Source organism: Phoca vitulina, unplaced genomic scaffold (assembly GCF_004348235.1).
Source record: "Phoca vitulina isolate PV1807 unplaced genomic scaffold, GSC_HSeal_1.0 scaffold16, whole genome shotgun sequence".
In the NCBI taxonomy this organism is placed as follows: domain Eukaryota; kingdom Metazoa; phylum Chordata; class Mammalia; order Carnivora; family Phocidae; genus Phoca; species Phoca vitulina.
Genome location: NW_022589719.1, coordinates 21871175 through 21884858, shown reverse-complemented (window position 1 = coordinate 21884858; position 13684 = coordinate 21871175). Strand labels below are relative to the sequence as shown.

The 13684-nt window shown below is 56.4% G+C and overlaps 1 protein-coding gene across 2 annotated transcripts in view; it reads right to left on the bottom strand.

Moving 5' to 3' along the window:
- Positions 1-13684, bottom strand: part of CD82 (CD82 molecule) — a 49706-nt gene that overhangs the window by 26288 nt on the left and 9734 nt on the right. The window contains exon 2 of one of the 2 annotated variants that reach the window (XM_032414889.1): positions 3701-3775. The exons of the other annotated variant lie outside the window; for it this stretch is intronic. The gene's annotated coding sequence lies outside the window, so the exon portion shown is untranslated. The remainder of the gene's footprint in view (positions 1-3700; positions 3776-13684) is intronic. 2 annotated transcript variants of the gene reach the window in all.

Sequence of the window (13684 nt, the reverse complement as noted above, 5' to 3'; positions counted from 1 at the left end):
TAAGTGACCCAGGCTGAACCCCAAGCAGTCTACAGAAAGGTCACCCCTTTACTGGAAGAACCTCACTGACTGCGCTTTAGCGGCGGCCAAGGGCCTGAGCGGCGTGCGCCGGGTTCTTGTGCAATTGGAAAAGTACGCAAACGGTCTTTGGCAACCGTTGCCTGCTTCTAGATAGTACCGGAAGGGAGTTTCTACATGTCCCGCTCCCACATCCTCTGCTCAGGCTGGCCCACCAGGGCAGCCTCACAGGCTTGGGAGTGCTCAGAAACGGGCAGTCTGTGGACGAGAGCGATTTCTGGGCCCGCTGAGTGAGGAGCAGCTGCCAGCGAATGGCAGTGACTCCAGGCGGCCACCAGCATGTGTCATCCCCTTCAATCCTCCTGTGCCCAAGAGGTGAGCGAGGTATTCCCATCCCTGGGGTCGAGGCTCACAGAGGTGGAGGAACTCATCCAAGTCACAGAGCCGGCAAGCAGGGGTGGGCTCCAGAGCCCAAGATCTGTCCACTGTGAAGTGCATCCTTCCAGAGAGTGGCTTCAAGGGTATGACGGGACCTGTGGGGATGGCTGGGATTCCCAGGTAGGCAAGGAGGAGGCGGAGGCTGCTGAGCTGGTATTCCCTGATGCTCCAGACTCTGAGCAACCTCGCTGGTCTCAGGCACTCGCACAGATTGTACCAGGCATTGGGCGAAGACCTTCAGTGTCCTATGAGCAAACTAAGGCACAGAGGGGTGAAGGAGCTTGCCCCAGATCACTAGTACATGGGCCAGCAAGGACAGAATCCAGACCGTGTAGCCCCTCGGGCCCCCCCATCCTCTCCAAGAGGCAGCTGGGTGAGCTCAGATGCTAGAACAGGAGCCACGCAGCCCCATGACTCGCAGGCCATTTGGCCAAACCAGGCAGGCCCAGAGCCTACCTGGGAATCACCTGGGGGAGGAGAAGGTGCTGAGCACCAGAGCCTGGGGTGGTGGCTCCAGGGCATGCTGGCCAACACCCAAGGATGCAAAGTCCCTCTTCCCTCCAAGTACAGACGTTTCCCCCTCAAAGCAACATGGAGCAAAAGATGGGCAGTTCCAAGAAGCCCAGGGGGTCAGCTCAGGCTGAGAACATGCCCAAGTCACACCATGATGGGGTGTGGCATCAACTTCAGGGAACCCCCCCCACCAAAGTTGGATTCAGAGGGCCTGGGAGGATCTGAGCCTCAGTCTTCTCATCTATGAGATGGGAATAAGGGCTGGTATAGGGCAGGGAGTGGCCAACTGGGTCTGTAAATCAAATCCAACCCACCACCCATTTTTTGTACAACTTGTGAGCCAAGAACAGATTTCACATTTTTAAATAGTTGGAAAAAAATAAAAAGAAGGTTTTGTAGCCCAGGAAAGTCACACTTTCATGGCCCTAATTAAAGTTGCCACACCCCCTGGCTTATGTCTTGTCCCCCGGCTGCTCCCACATTAAGGCAGTAGAGTGGACGTTACGACAGAGGCCACTGGGCCCACAAAGCCTAGAACATCTACTCCCTGGCCCATTCTGGAACAAGTCTGCCAGCCCCCAGTGCAGGGGATCCAATGACGTACACCCGTGTGTCTGAAAGAAGCAGCAAGGGTCAGGACCACCGTTAGTTTGAGATCTTGGGGGGCGAGCAAACTGGTGGCAAGAACTGAATTTAGTAAGGAACTGCAGTCGGGAGACAGAAGACAAAGGACCCCCGGATAAGGGGTCAAATACTGGCTCTGCCAGCACATGGCCCCAGGGAAGGGCCTTGCAGGTCCCCGATCTCCTCACCTGTAGAGTGAGGGTCCTAACTGAACCCGCCGCTACAAACAGAGTGAGGTCGGTGGCTGGTACGGTCGGGGCACAGTGGCCAGAGCTGGGGCAGGCCTTTCTCAGCACTTGTGGAACAAGTAAGGGGTGAGGGTTTCATCCGCAGATGAAATTAAACAAAGGGAATGTCCCCCGGTGTTATGCTTCCAGGTATACACTTTCCGTAAACACTGGAGGGTCTGCCCCTGCTTCCCGCAAGCTAGACAGACCGCCAACAACACAAGGGAATGACACGCATGCACATCTGATTAGAAAATTCCAGAGCAGCCGCTGGTACCTGTCTGAGCAAGAGGAAGGAGGTTCTGATTTTATGTTATACTTTATAGCCGGTAAATTGACCATTTCTAAGCAGCTACAATTTAAATTGACCAAATATATAATTTTACGCCAAATCAATTCATACAATGAAATTACTGCGCTGATATTTTACTAACTCCCACTCATCCCTCAAGACTGACTTCAGAGATCACCTCCAGGAAGCCTCCTACTCCAGCCAGTCTTGTCTCTACCACCATCGTCACCCTGGCTAGCCCTGCCAACACGCTTTGGTTAGCCATGCTCCCTCTCTGCTTCCTTCCAATAGCTTTGGGATACTGGATCAGTTCCCAGAACAGGCTCAGGCATTAGACTGCCTGGATATGAATGTAATTCTCTCACCTCCTAGCTGTGTGATCTCGGACAAATGACTTAACCTCTCTGAGCCTCACCTTACTCATTTGTGAGAGGAGGAAAATAAAACCTATTTGGAAGATTTGTCCAGAGGTGAAATTAGATAATGTGGATAAAATGCCTGGCATGTGGTAGCCTTTCAATAAATGGAGGTTACTATTCTAATCCCCGATGCTATACAGTAATTCTCTACTTAACTGTCCCATTCTCCCCGGTGAAACGTGATACCTTGAGAGGAAAGACTATGTATTCTTTACGAGAACAAAGAAGGCTCCCAGCAAATGTTGCCTAATGAAAGATGGGATGGTGGCTGGATGGAGTGATGGATGGAGCGATGGCTGGATGGAGGGATGATGGGCAGATGGATGGAGGGATGGAGGAATGAATGGATGGAGAATGAAGAGATACAGGAATGGAGGGGTGGAGCAGTGGCTGGATGGAGGTATGACAGACGGATGGAGGGATGGAGGAATGAATGGATGGTGAATGAAGAGATAGAGGAATGGAAGGGTGGAGCGATGGCTGGATGGAGGGATGATGGGCAGATAGATGGAGGGATGGAGGAATGAATGGATGGAGAATGAAGAGATAGAGGAATGGAAGGGTGGAACGATGGCTGGATGGAGGGATGGGTGGACAGGAGAATGGAGAGATGGAGAGATGCAGGGATGGAGGGGTGAAGGGAGGAGGGACTTCCACATAAAACACCAGGACTTTCATACACTCAGCCACCTGAAAGGGGCCTGATACCCACTGCCCCTGAGTCAGCTGAAACTATTTTCAGGCCTGTTCTGTCCTCACCCAAGGGGTGGGGGGGGGGGGGGTTGTGGGGTGAGCACCCTGAGCCAGCTCTGAGTGCCAGGACCTGCTGCCAAGGCTCCTTTACCCTCCCAGAAGCCCCTGAGTACAGGACGCGGGACTGGGGAAGAGCCGGTGCCTTCAAGAGAACCCCTTGTCTGTGTTGGGCACCTGTGAATTTGCACCTGTAGGCTAGGAGGACTGGTTTGTCCCTCCCCTGAGGATGGGGTAGGAGCCCTCCAGCCTGATCCTAGAACCTGCGTGTCTCCAGACAGCCTGGGAGAAGGGAGTTATGTGATGGCATGGCACCTGCAGGCCCCGGGTAGGGAGGTGCAGGCTCAGTCCCTGCTCTGGCAGAACACGAGGGACGAGACCTGGCCCGGTGACCGCCCTCCCCGGGCCTGCCACCTCACCTGTCCAATGACGGGCTGGGACCAGAGCAGCGTTTTCGGGAGTGGCTCCTCAGATTAGGAATCCTAGAAGATGCCCTGTTGAGAACAGAAGGTTTTGCTGTCACCCGGTCTGTGGAGTGCCACTTCTCGCCAAGAGCCACCCACACGTCAGGCCGTTCACCTCTCCAAGATGCCCAGCAGCAGCACTGCTGAGCTGAAGCCATTTTTCACTTAACAGCCCTCAATACCACATGGAGCTCCTCTTAGGAAACGCCAGACCAGAGGCTCTCGAGAGTACCTGGGGGGCTGGTGCTAAGCATTCTAAGTGCTGCAGGGTTCCTGGGGGGGGAGGGGTGGGGGATGGCCCAGACCAAACACCTAGGAGCCACGCTCTCCCTCCTCCCTCTCATCCCACAGCCCGAAAGTGTCTCCTCCAGTCTGGCACCTCGCCCAGCCAAATCTCACCTCCCGCCTGGCCCAGGGCAGCTCCCTACTGGTCACAAGTTCCATTCCCGTCCTCCCCAGTCCCTTATCCACACTGCAGGAAGGGGTTTGAAAACTGTAAGCCAGACCTTGTCACTCCCCTGCCTACAACCATGTAACCATGATGTAGCCAACAGGTTTCCTATAAAATCCAGGCTCCTATGGAACCGACGGAGCCCTGCCTGGATTGCCCTGCCCCTCCTCTGTCCTCAGCACTCCCACCCCTCCTCATACACACACTCATTCCTAAGGCCACTCTTTTCTGTGGTTCCAGTACCCCAGGCCCTTGCCCAGCTCAGCGCCTCTGCCCTGGCGGTCCCCTCAAAGCCCTCTGCTGGCTCCTAAGGCCCTTCCCATAGGCCAAGTTCCCTCCTCCCAGAGGCCTTCCCCAAATGCGGAATCTACACAGCAGGCCTTGCCTCCAACTGCACAGTAGAATCGAAGCCTGCCAACACCCAGCCCTCTGTCCCTGCCCCGACCAAGTCATCAGAATCCTGGGGGGGGGGGGTTCCCCTGCCGACTGTAAGGAACAGCACCTTTGACATGGGGAGGCCGGGGGGTGGGGGCGCCTGTCACATGGCCCACTCACTGCAGATAGCTCATTGGTTCACGAGTGCATCTAGAGCCCTGTGAGAACTTGACTCCTTCAGGGGAGGGCCATGTCTGTCTCATTTGCCCTGGATCCCAGAGCCTAGAGCAGTGCCAAGCACGTGCTAAGCACACGATGTTTTTGCAGAAAGAAGGAGCCGGAAGGAGGTGTCTGGGGAAGTCAGGAAAGATTTCTTTGATCCTGCAACTGGAGGTTTCCAGTCCTTAAAAATGACATTGTTGGTTTATGGGAAGGGGTGGTTGCTTACTCCCAAGAATGGATTTTGATCTCCTCTGGGTCAGAAAAGCTGGTGGGAGCTGCGGACCCTCTCCCCAGATGCAGAGAGGCAGGCACATGCGTCCGTTGGGTTTCAGGGGGTCACCAACCCTGGAAAGCCAAGAGGTTCCTCCTTCCCCCATTTGCCTTTGAGTAGTGGTCCCCAATCTCGGCTATAGGTCAGAGTTACCCTGGGAGTTATACAACTTGCCCCTGCCCCGGGCCCCCTCCGAGAGATCCTGATTAAATTGGCATTAGGATCTTTTTAAGTTTTTAAGTTTTCCAGAGGATTCTAACGTGTTGAGACCCACTGCCATAGGCCATAGGCCCGGCCGCTAGCATGGCCTGGCCCCTCTGCTCCGAGGGGGAGGCAGGCGGGCCTGGGGTCCCTGGGGCAGCAGAGCCTGGCTGGAAAGAATCTCACATGAAGCTCCCTGCACCTCTGCTCCTTCCTCAACTTCCTGGAGGCTCATGCCCTCCGGGGTTATTTACTCCAGGAGCAATATCCACTCTGCAGAAGACCTTCGAGATCACTGCATCTCTCAGAGGGGATGGCGAGAACAAGAGCCGGCAAGTCACACAGCAAGATCAGGGCCAAGCACACCGCGGAGGACTTGGCCATCCCCAGTGCACCTGCCGCCTTGCCCTGGCTCAGCGGGCCTTCCTCCTACACAGACAGAGGGTCACACAGCAACCTTTGCTCCCCACCCCCGGAGCTGCCAGAGCGGCCACATAACCTTGGGAGGCATTGCAGAGCTGCCTCTTTCTCAGCAGATGGGGATACTAACCCACCCACCCTGTACAGGTATGAAGAGGAACCACGATCAGGCTAGGGCATAGTAGGGCTCAATCCACGCTGGGCACTCTGGCCACTCCTCCCATTCTCCCTGCCTGAAGATGCCAAATCTGCCACATCTTTACCAGCTGTGTGGCCTTGAGCAATCACTTCATCACAGTGCCTCAGCTTCCCCACCTGTAAAATGGACTTACTAAGGGATTATGGCAAGGCTTATGTGAGCTTGTCTCTGCAAAGTGCCTGGCACCCAGGAAATGTCAAATAATTGCTACCAATTACAATAATGACAGTTACTATCCAGAAGTTGTTGCCTTTCTGACCAACAGTCCAAAGCCCTCAGGGGGGTGAGGGGGGGCTTGATTCAGTCTCCAAATGTATATGCCTGGCCTGGAGGCCTCCATGCCAGAGGGTGAGGACTGACACTCCCCGGCAAGAGGGTGGGGGTTAAGCAGGGCAGGGCTGGGCCAGAGGGTAGGGATTAAGCAGGGTGGGGCTGGGCGGCCTAAGGAGCATGGCCTGTGCCCTGCACATGGGCGGAGCCTCTGTCTCTGAGCCCCTAGCTGTGTCTCAGGGGCCTGCCTGAGGCCTGGAGGTCCAGCCAGTTTGGTGAGTTGACGACTGATCTCACCGCGTGGGCTCAGCTGGCCTGCTCGGGCAGAAAGTGGAATGAGAAAGCCTGGCCTGGATGTTCTGCTCTGGAAGCCCGCCTATCTGGGGGCTCTGCACCTGCAAGCCGGTCCTTAGCCACTCAGCTCGCCAGGTCTCTGGACTTTGTCCCGGTCATCCATAAAAAGAGGCTGGCCACAGGTGGCTGTGTTTGTTTTCACGTGTGACAGGTGATACGTTTCCTGAAACCTCAGCTAGCTCCAGGGGCTGGCTTTTTGACCTCTTCATGATCTTATTTTTCATTCTCAGCTTTTAGTGTTGTTGTTCTTGTTAAAACAGGAAAGAAAAGAAAAAGTAAAAGGCTGTTTCCCTGGGCGACAGGAAAATCACGAGGCCATAGAACATGATTAGGCTCAAGTTTCCTTCAAGACCTAGGTTTGAATCCCAGCTCTGCTTCCGACTAGCTGTGTGACCTTGAGGAAGGGAATTACTGAATCTCTCTGAGCCCCAAATCTCATCTCTAACACGGGGGCACCACCTCTGCCGCCCTGGGTCAGAAGACCACTCACCCAGATCAGACCCTCCCAGGAATCCCAGGATGTTGAAGCCCCAAGCCCTGTTGTTTGTCTTACAGATGCAGAACCCGGGGCCCAGTGAGAAACAGCTCCTGCCACACGATCCCACTAGCCAGGGGGACAGGCTCTGGTTCTCCTGAGGACCTTAATACCTAAAGCTGGGACTGACTTCTGGCATTTGAGGGAAGAAGGCCAGGGGTACCACAGGAACATAGGCAGCAGCTCCCCCCACCCCCTGGCCAGACTGTAACAGAGGGGTACAGCACCTTATAGTTTCTATCACACCATTCCCACTGTCTCTTATCTAATCTCTGGAACAACCCCCCCACCAAGATATTGTTATCCCCATTTAACAAATAAAGAAACTGAGACTCAGAAGTTCAGTGACTTGCCTAAGGCCACACAAGTAAGTGGCTAAGCCCTGATTAAAATTCAGCTCTGACTTGAGACCAGAGCTACCCCCCCAACCACCACCACTCTGTGAGGTGGAGAGCGGGACTTCAACATCCCTGTTTTATAAGCAGGATCTCCGGGGCTCAGGAAGGTGGAGGTACCTGCCCTCGTCACGTGGCAGATGGGGGCCCAGCTGAGCTTTGTGTCCTCCCAGACTCTCTGACTCTGGAGTCCAGTGTCCTGCCCACTTTGTGATCCTGCTCTCCACCGCCGAGCATCCTCACATGGGGGTCACTGAAGCCCGGCGCTAGAGGGGCAGTTCCTGGGTCCCGAGCTCATGGAATCAGAGCAACCAGGGATGGGGCCAGGCCTTTGCAGGCTTCATGTACAAGCGTTTCAGAACCCAGACCCCACGCGAGCCGGCGGGGACAGTGATGGTTGGGCAGGGTCAGGCTGAAACACCAGGACACGAACCTGGGCCTGACTGGCACAGGCAACCCGAAAGGGGGTAGCATGTCCCCCCCCCCAGAATGGCCCGTGGGTCAGAAGACCTGAGGGGCTGTCCTCCGAGGGGCTGCCAAGTGGCCACTTCTACTCAAGAGATTCCGTCCTGAGCCAAGCCCACTGCAGTGCGTGGAATCCCCACTCCAGGCGGGCCCTGCGCTGGACACGGGAACAGGATGAATGAAACCCATGCATCCCTGCCCTCAGTGCCGTCTGGAGGGACAGAGCCATGCAAGTGAGCAAGTACACACCAACATCACCTGCAAGCAGCACCGAGCCTCCCGCTCTCCCTCTGAGGGATAAGACAGGCACTTTAGAACATAGTCTCCGGTACGGAACAGGAACAAAAGCTAATGCTTTTGTAGTTACTACTTGCCAGAGATTGTGCTGGGCGCTTCATGTGGCTCGGTTCATCCTCACAATGGCCGACGAGGTGACAACTGCTTTGAACTCTAGTTTATGGGTGAAGAAAGTGAGGCTCAGGGTAGGAAAGAGACTTGCCCAAGGTCACACAGACCGTAAAGCTGGGAGTTGAACCCCACCAGTCCGACCCTCTGCTGTCACGCTACGCTGCCCGCAGAAACCAATTTATAAATGATAGGGCACTAAAATAGCCTCACCAAGGCCCGACCTACGTTCACTGGGTTTTACAGCCCAGCCTCTGAACCCAACCAACTGAGGACATTCTGGAACCACACTAGGCACCAGGAACCAGCTTACACACCCAACACAGAGCCTGGCGGCAGGTGGTTAACAAAGGGCTAACCTCTGGGCCAGGCCTGGGGTTCCTGAGAGACTGAGGCTGGGCGCTAAGTGTGGGCCCCAGGGAGGCAATTAGGGAGAAGGAAGGGGACTCTAACCAGGGACCCCACATGGCATCAGGCAGGCTCTTCAGTCACAGCATCCTCTCCCGAGGCACTGGGTTCGGGAAGAAAGAGAACAGGCAGCTGAGATGCCACCTCCTACAAGAAGCCTTCCCAGAAGACTCTCCCGGAGCACTGTCTGGTAGCCCTCATTCTCTCAGCATGGGTAGTGAGGGTGGGCATCAGACACACGTGGGGTCAACCCTGGCTCTGTCTACCCCCGTTACTTGACTTTTCTGAGCCTCAGCTCCCTCATCTGTAAAATGGGCTAATACTTCCTACTTCCCAAGGCTATAGTTCTCAGCACCCCAAGGCCTGAGAGCCATTTTGGCTCTAGGGATATTTGACGGGAAGAGTGAGGGACAGAGTCAGAGAGGGCAGATGAGTGAGACACAGTACAGGAAGAGTGGGGCACACATGGGTATAGGGAGGGACTCTCTCCCTCTCATGGGTCCTTGGGTGAAAACACAGAAAAGATGGGGCCAAGGGTGGAGGGCAGGAGCAGGTCTCTAAGTCCAAGAGCAGGGAAAAGGGGGTCTTCCTGGCTGGGACCCAGCTAAAGCAGCTCAGCCCCGGCGAGAAGAAAAGGGCAGGGTTCTCTAGGGTCTCACACTCTCTCCTTCAGTGCTTCCCCCCCACCTGCCTCTCCCTTTCTGTATATGTCCCTGCCTCTGCCCGTGGCTTCTTCTGAGCCTTGCCCTTGACCCTGTCACTCCCTGTGTCCAAGACCAGCTCTCAAGTCTCCTCCTCTTGCATCCTGAGAGTGTCTGATATCTGGAATGTCCCAGGGCAACCCGGCCAGCACACGGGCCCCTGGCTCCAGCCTAGCCAGCCTTCCCCAGGGCAGGAACCCAGCTCCAGGGAGGAGTGGCCTGGAGAAATCCATTTCCACAGTTGGCTGTAGGCATCCGGGGCCTCTGAGACTGGGATAAAGGGCAGCACCTCCCATATGGCAGGTAGAGCCCAAGCCCTAGGGTGGGCCACCAGCCCAGACACCTGACAGCTGGGGCACAGCCCGTTAGGGCTCCATCCCCAGGGAGATAGGGCCCCGGGCCTGTCAGGTCCTCTGGGATTGCCCAGCAGCAGGGCCTGGGCAGGCTCAGCCAGGGTGGCCTTGGGCCTCGGCACCTCTGGAGGCGTTCTGGCTTCAGAGGTACTTGGAGGGCAGGTAGAGGTAGACTGGTGGGCGGTGTTGTTGGGCAGGGAGTAAAAGAGAAGCAGGAGAGGGCAGAGACCCAGAGGTAAGGAAAGAGAGACAGAGAATGACAGGGGCAGGGGATAGAGACAGATCCCAGGTGAAGGGAGCCTCCTGGGCACCCACGACTCCAATCCACAGGCCTCAGGCCCTCTCTGGTCTGCATAGGAAGGCCCCAGGGGAGCCTAAGGCAAAACCCACCCAGGCACGCAGGCCCTGCTAACCCAGACTGGATCCCACCCTGGGAGCCAGCCCAGCTCCGCCTCCCCCATGCTCACCCCTCACCTTCTTCTGTAGCCAAGAGCCTGCCTCCCCTGTGGCCTCCCTGAGAGACTGGTGCCCTCCCGTTCTTACCCACCCTGTCCTCCCCCCACCAGTCATCAACAGTGGCCCATCCCCTCCCCAGTACATTCTCCTCAGCCTTGACCTCCCCCAGATTCTGGGAGCACCAGGCAGAGCCACGGGCGGAAAGTGCACCCCCCCTGAGATCCCCCTTCTGAGCAGGCTGGGTCTGTATCACCCAAAGGGGCACTGGAGCTACTCAGAGACCCCTCTGATTGCTGAAGCCGGCAGAGGACTTGACCGCAGCCCAAATGAGCAGCCAGGTCCCAAACAGCCGCATGGGGTCCCCTAACTTGAGCCCTCGGGGCCCTGGGGAGGTGGAAGAAGAAAGGAACAGAGCCCAGCTTGCTCTACTCCCTAATCACTGCCCTTCCCTAAACCTTAGTTTCCCAATCTGTGCAATGGGGCAGGCCCTGTGCCAGCTCCTAGATCTCCTGGGGCGGGCACCTAGGACCCTTTACCCTGGAGACCTCAGGGTCTGCCATTTCCACCTCCTCTGAACCCACCTCCCACCCCCAGGTGCTGGCGCATGCCTCTGCAAGGTAAAATCTAGCCAAGAATGTGAGCACGGCTGAGAGGCGGGGAACGGGGGTGGCTGGCAAGGTCGTGAGTCCCAGCAGTGGGCCTTGGCAAGCCCCCTTCCCTCGCTGGGATGACAACAGTTCGTTCCTACCTTACAGGGAGGTGGGAGATTTGAGGAATAAAAATGCTCTAGCACAATAAAGGGAAGCATGTGATTATTATCACCATGAGAAGGTTCTGGGCCACAGGGAGCTGGGAGGAGGGGTGCACAGACAGACAGACATGGAAAGGAAAGGTGCCTGGCACTACAGGAAAGAGCCTGTGTCCCCAGTGGGCCCCAGGGGCCAGGCATGGCATTCCAAGAGTTCTCATCATAGGACCTGCAGTGACACCACCTTGGTCTCAGACAGTTAGCTAGGGCCTCAGATCTGGCCCCCCAGACATGCTGCTTCCCTCAGGCGACCCAGAACACCAGGACCAGAGCCAAGAGCTTAATGGCCAGAGAGAGAGAGGGGACTGTTTGTGTTGCGGTAGGAAAAACAGATGTATAAGTCAACCACTGTGGGCTGGACCCAAAGCTCCTGGGAGGCAGCACTCAGGGCTTCAGGCCACCGGGATTCCTACCCCTACCCTACCAGGAAGCCTCTGGAAGGATCCCGAGAACACAGAAGGTAGGAGTATCCCCCTTCTACAGATCGGGAAACTGAGACTCAGGGAGGTACTATGCCCAGGGTCACAACTTGGAACTAGCAGAGCCTGATTAAACCCATTTGTTTGCAGCTGATTCTGTCCCTCTGCCCAATCTGTCCCCTTTTATCAGCCTAGAACACCCCCCAGGCTAGAGCAGATACAACGCAGGCCTCAGACCAAGGCCCAACCAGACACCTGCTCTAGGGTGTTAGGTGGGTGGAGGCGGAATGAAGCCTGAGCTGATTGCAGGGGAGGGGAGGGACAGGCATTTCCTGAGCTCCTCGAACCCACCAGACGTCAGTGGTAGGTGTTTTGCACACTTTATCTCATGCAAACCTCACAAGTGGTCAGTGAGGAAAGTAGTGTTCTTATTTTTAGGAGACGGAAGCCGGAGGTCAGAGAAGATAGTGAAAGCCACAGGTCTGAGGCCGACCCTGAGGGGGTCGGCCATCCCCAGCCCACACAGACCCAGCACCCTGAGCCCTGCCAGCCTGGTGGACCCTTGTGGGGCTCAGACCCACAGCAGCCACAGCCCCTGCTCTCACAGCCTTGGTGGGAGAATTAACTAACCCAGGTAACTAGATTACCAGCTGGACGGAACCCAAGACAGCTGAGTCGGCTTGGCCAGCGCACCATGGCTGGCCCCAGGGAAGACGGTAGCCAGAGCCAGGCCTCAAAGAATGAGGAAGACTCAGGTCAGGGGACAGGGGAGGAGGGGAGGGCATTCAGCCGGAGCTGCGGGGCCCGGGCACCCCGGTCTGGGAGTCTGGAAAATTCTATACTGTGCAGGAGTACAGGAGGGCAGACACAAGCCCCAGGGGAAGCCAGGGGCTGAGGTAGGAGGGGTAGCTGGGCCCGACCCCACCTCCCTGGGCATTTGGGGCCCACCACCAGGGGCCCCAAATGCCCAAGCAGGAGCCGGTAACAGAGACAGCCTGAACATCCTATCTTTCCTCCACAGGTTCCTGGCCCAGAGCGAGGATCCCAGTCTAGTCCTTTCATGGAGCCCCTTGCACCCAAAACCCACCAGCCGAACTAAGAGCCCTGGGATCTCCAATGCTGAGGCTGAGAATAGAGAGAAGGCCAGAGTTCTCCCTCCTTCGCTTGGGGCAAAGAGCCAGGTCAGGACAAGGAACAAAGGCAATAGGGGGTCAAGTCCTGGCTCCAGCACCTCCTTAGCTGTAGGATCCTGGGCATGTCACCCATAGCCTGTCATTATCTGTAAAGTGGGCTCAGAAATAATACCTCACTGCCTACTTCACAAGGTGTGCGGAGACCTGTGGGAAAAAGTACGTGAGAAAATGTCCATGGCTAAAAGCTATAAAGCATAAGGTATCATTAGCAGAAATGAGAACTCCAACACCCTGAGGAGGGGAGTGACTTCCCCAAGGTCACACACCCAGGTGGCAGCAGAATACCATTTGACCTGGGTCTCCTGATGGCTAGGCCAGCGCCCTCCCACAGCAAGACTTGGAATCCCAGGGCAGCTGCGCCCCTCCGGCTGACCCTCTTTGATAGGCTGCATCCCCCTCCCCCATTCCAGCTCCTTTGGTCCAGGACCTGCTGCCACTCTAGACCAGGGAGTTAGGGAATGGAAACCTGGCTCTGTGCCCTTCAGCTGTGACTTTGGGCAAGTTGCTACAGCCTGGGACCCTCCATGTCCTCATCTGTAAAATGGGGGCAGCTGGGTGACTGAGGCCGTGGCTGCCAAGTGCCCAGGGCAGGGCCTGGCACCTTAGATGCCCCATAGATGAGGGCTCTCTCCTCTTCCCCTTGTGCCTGCCAGGCAACAGCCAGGCTTAGGCACACATTTCCACGGCTTCCCAGAAAAATGCCCCGAACAATAACTGGGAACATAAACGGGCTGGAGAACACTAGATCTTAGAAGAAGGTCACGTTACTGAATGGCTAGTGGGCGGGGGGTGGGGGCGGGAATAAAAAGTAGAGCAAGACCCTGGCTCAGAGACAGTGTGGGGGAACCTGCCTTCCAGCCCCCTCACTTGAGGTCCCCTGGGACTGGCACAGTGCTCAGGAAAGGCATCTCTGCCCCCACACCAGACCCGCAGGACGGAAGCCCAGAGTGTGTGATAGGGTTCGGGGGGAGGAGGGGTGTTGAGGGGGAGCAGGGAGAGGTGATAAGGCCGGGGTTCCTGTACTGGTGCTCCTGATGG